Genomic DNA, 5,175 nt, shown 5'->3' on the forward strand with positions numbered 1-5,175 from the left:
GGGGGAGGGGGGAGGTTACAGTTAGGAGACTTAAACTCGAAACCTCCTAGTGAGTGTGGGCTTTGCACACCATTTCACCAACTACGCTACGCAATTGTTGTTTCATGGAGCTGCTTCTGATCAGTTGACCATTACACCCATAATTACATTTTCTAAAACACAAATTAGTAGGGGTGTCAATTCGTGGCCCGAACCGACAAAATCGACCAGGACCGACCGTTTATAGACCGGCCCGGCCTGGACCGTTTATTAAATGTGTCAGGCTTGAGCCCGGCCCGTTTATAAACGGTCGGTCTTGGTTTGCTACTTGGACCGTCGGGCGCCCGATCGAGACCGACCGTTTAACACCCGACAGAGACCGGCCTATTGTGCACCGGCTTAGCCCGACCCTTTAATGATTGTAGAATACCTATTGTACCCCCCAAATTAAAAAGTAAAAACTAAAAAGTAAAAACATGTTCACATTTTAAATAATGGCTTATATTTGGTATCATTTATTAATTAATTGTCATTTTTTTGGGCTTGCATGAGTGGACCGGAATATAAGAGCACATTTTAAAGAGGGCCCGTTTAAAAACCGATTAAAGCCCGTTTAATATTAATCATGTCCGTAGCCTGGTTAAGGCCCGACTAAAGCCCGATTAAGGTGGCCCGATTATAGCCCGAGGCCGACCGGCCGAATATAAAGCGTACCATGCCCTCAATAAGTAAACCCGATTAGTTAAATGGGCGGACACGGTGTAGCCTTTGAAAGTCTTCAAGCCCGATTAAGCCCGACCGAAACCGAACCAGCCCGACCGGTTGACACCCCTACAAATTAGAGTTTGTACACCTTCTGGTTTTTTTTTTTTCTTTGAATGGCACCCTCTAATTGTATGACTTACTTTATTTTTTATTTTTCTTTTAATTTTCTAAGTTTATATCATATATTTCATTGCATATGATAGCCCATCGCATAGTAAGGGTATTTTGATCATTTGGCCAATTTATCCTAATTTAGAAAATTTTAAAAATAAAAAAATAATTTTATTTGTCATTCTAAAAGTAATTTTTTAAATTAATTTATGAGTATGTTATTTAATTTTCTTTAATTAATTTCCTAAGTGTTGCATCTTTTGCTGAGGGAGGGACATTTTGGTCATGTGATAATTTACCCTAATTTTATAGTTTATAAATGCATTAATTTTTTTTTTTAATCTTTCTACCATTTTTTTTTTCTTTCATTCAGTCTTTAAAGCATGTCTAGGAATATCTTTAGTTTTTTTTTGTACTTCTTTAATTAACTCCATGTTTTTAATGCATTATATCACATAGGAGAAGGATTTTGGTCATTTGGCTTACCTTATTTAATTTTCATAAATATTTTAAAAGAGAAAATCCCCATGACGTCGAAACAAAGCCTAAATTGCATGCTCCCCTTAAATTAATGTAGCGCCTCCTAGGAACTGTCCTAATTATCCCCTTGACGAGTTTCCCGTAACACCGAAACTACACACGTGTGTTAAAAGGAATCACTTTTTTTTTCTTTATGCGAGTGGAGGGAACCACTTGAGATAGACATAAAATAGTTAGGGCCCGTTTGATAACGTTTCAAGAAACGCGTTTCTGCTGTTTCTGAAAACAGAACAAAAAGCGTTTGATAAAACTGTTTCATTTCACTTGTTTTCAGAAATAGAAATTGAAATTTCTACCTATTTATGGTTCAAGAAACGACCCAGGCGAAACAAGTAGAACTTGTTTCGCCGTTTCTGGAAACGACTCCTGACCATTCTTTCGTTGGTTACTATTAACTTCTAAAAACATGAGTTATCAAATACCTTCAATTCCGTTTCTGTTTCTAGAAACCGAAATTTATGTTTCTGCCATTTCTTGAAACAGAAACGGCAAAAACGTTATCGAACGAGCCCTTAGATTTCATCATTTTCCAGTTTTATATTCATATAGGAGTAGTTTTCATATAGGGTTAGATTCTTTTTTTACAATTAACCTAATTAGGTTTTTGGCCATATTTAGCATACTTTGCATAACTGGGGTGCGTTTCCAGGTCCTCCCAGCTATCGAATGCTTGATCGGGTGCCCAACAAGTTGGTAGATTGAGATGTTGTGAGGACAACATCCGTGGGTTGGGCCAAACTCTTAGATCTAGTAGAAATTGTTAAAGACATGCTATAGAAGTCTCCACAGGGACTACCAACAGGTCAATTTTTTACTGTGTCATTCTATCATAAACCAAAAGAAAAATCCATAATTGTGATGATCTCTGGTGAATCAGAGTCTTCAAAATTTTCCCAAATGTTCTCAACATGCTACCCAACACTCCCTGTGACTAACCCAATAATTATGACATCCACACCTGGCACAAACTCACTCCCCAATACTATTGATACTCATATGCACTCACTACACTACCCCCCCCTTTGGTAATGATGGGTATTCAGGCCTTCAGTTTGACTTGTCCTATGGATCAATGTTGACCCCACAACAGCATGGATCAGGTCATACCGGGGTTGAATGAGAACCATTCAACTTTCACAGAAAGCAAATGAAGAGCACTTAATACCCCCTCCCCTATGTAAGTGGCCTCAAGAAAATAAGAGGAGTTGAACTTAAAAACAAAAGCATCCTGAGTCGAACTCATTATACTAACACTAATGATCACAATTAACACACCTAAGGGCTCCTTTGCAATCTCGATGCTGACAACCACAACTATTGGCCCTATCTTGGCACAGACTGTACTGCTGACTGGCACGCAGGCAAACACCATTGGCTGGGGCAATCCTAGTTTTACCAATTACAACTTGTACACACTCCCACCTTCAACCAATACTAGTTAGGTCTACCAGAAGTGTATACCCACTTTGCAAAGACACAAGCATAACACTTTTATCCGAAGTAAAATGCAACCAACCAAAACACACGGATTTTTCGTGATTTGGCAACGTGCCTACTCCATGAAGCATTACCCGCATGTGGTTTTGTATAATTCCCGATACACTCCTCTTTGTTTGATTTTTGATAATACAAAATTATGGCTATAATCCACCGCTCACAGCTGCAACTGTGGATCCCTATATAGTACTAGGCATTTCATCAAATGCATTATAAGCACTCACTCACAAGTCCCTTACAATAAATTTCAAATGACAAATTCAAAACCTCAACACAATTATAACTATGGCTATGCATACAACCCTATTCAACTTGCAATAGCCTAAAACAAATGGGAATTGAAAATCACTTGAGTAAACCCATCATTAATAACAATTCTCCACTAAGAATTGGGTTTCTTCAACATGGGGATACCGCACATAATTTCTTCACACAAGCACCAACTGCTTCACTCTCAAATTTCTTCCCTTCCTAGTCAAGAATCTCTTCTAATCTTCAATAGACTTTATAAACCCTCTTTATCATTCAATATAGCTTCAATGCACCCAAAGAAACAAGTTGAAATGATTCATTGCAATCTTCAATAGTCTTAATGCACATACTTAACTTCACTTATAAAAATCTGGGTTGAGGAGGTGGACTCACCTACACTTTCACCCCATGTGTTCTTCACGTTCTTGTGAAAAATCTCCAATTTAAATCATCCAATATGGCCCTAAAATAACCGAGTTATGCCTAAAATACGATTAGGGATAAAGCCGTCATTTTTCTGATTTGTTCTCACGGAGTGACAAACTGTCATGTCACTACCGAAATATCACAAGCCAATGGCTTGAATTGGAGCCGTAAGATGATCTTCAAATAACTAGGTGGGAATCTGATTAGAAGATCTGAGCTCATCAGATTTGTCGATCTGGAATATTCCTTACATAGAAGAATGGAAAAATTACTTGATTATCCACTTTTGGGTTTTCCTTTTCAAAATTACCCAACCTATGTTTCAGTTAACCAAAATGCATTGTTTTAAGTTTGGGTTTACAAAATTACCCAAAACAGTATTCATCCCTCAACTAAAGAGTTTTTTTTTGATAGTTTTACCCCTCACTTCCCTTCACCCGCCCGCTCTTGTCCACTTCTTCTTTCTAACTTACAGAAGAAATCAAGCGGAAAGAATAAGTACATACCAAAGCTAGTAATCGATACAATTCGCAGGGAAGGGAGAACCAATGCCCCTCACCTCTCTTGTTGTGTTATCGAAAAAACAGATCTACTTGTCAAACATTCCTGTGGAGAAGAAAAAAGAAAGGAGAAAAGACCGGAAAGATCTCATCAAACAAAATCTATAGGGGAGAGTTGAGGTTGAGGTGTGCTGTCGCATGAGTATATACAAAACTTCTTTCTGTAGAATTTAAAAAAAAAAAAAAAAAAAAATGAAAGGACTTGGTGTTGCTTAGCCCCTGTTTCTGTTGCTTAAACATAAATCCCATCACTCCTAACTCCATAGACCATAATGATCGATATGGGTGGTTGCATTTTCGTTACCACCATTCGGCGACGGCATGTATTTTGGGATTCTGCAATTCCGATGACAAAAGATCTCGAGCTCAACTTCCATGTCAGAGTAGAGGTGTTTGATCCTCCCATCTTCCCAACTAAAATCGCCCAATCAAACCCTTGATGTTTTGATATTGCCTTGGTGTTTCCTGTAGCTTAGGCTGTGGAAGCTGTCGTCAATGGCCGATATTTGTGCACTCCCATGAACCTGAATGCAGTTGCGTAAGTACCCAACCGTGACATCCTCTCTGCGATGCTACGCAAGTGACAAATGGATTCAGATGGATGAGGTAAGAGGAGAAATAGAGGGAGGTTGGAGGATTGCAGGGACACTTGCAGAGTGGGCAGCAGACTTGCTATGTTCTTTGAGGATGTAGTCTTATCCTAATCAAACACTAGTACACCAACCACTCTCTTTACTTACTCATCTTCACTGAGGGTGTAATATCCGTCGATTCCGTGGTGCAATGGGGCTTATAGGTTAGTGATAATGCTGCTTCCTCTAGTTTCCAGGTTCCTCCCTCATTGGGGGTTGTCAGTCGTAGCTCATAGAGGCGGTGATTGGAAAAAATGGTGGTAAAGGGAACAAGGGCAATTGTGTCAAAAAAAGATAGTGAGGAGAGGGAACTGTTTTGGGTAGTTTTGAAATAACCATCTTTCTTTTGAGTAATTTGGTTAAACAAAACATTTGATGGCTAATTTTGTAAAAAGAAACCCAAAAATGGGTAG

The sequence above is a fragment of the Macadamia integrifolia genome, chromosome 5 (assembly GCF_013358625.1).
Source record: "Macadamia integrifolia cultivar HAES 741 chromosome 5, SCU_Mint_v3, whole genome shotgun sequence".
Taxonomy (NCBI): Eukaryota; Viridiplantae; Streptophyta; class Magnoliopsida; order Proteales; family Proteaceae; genus Macadamia; species Macadamia integrifolia.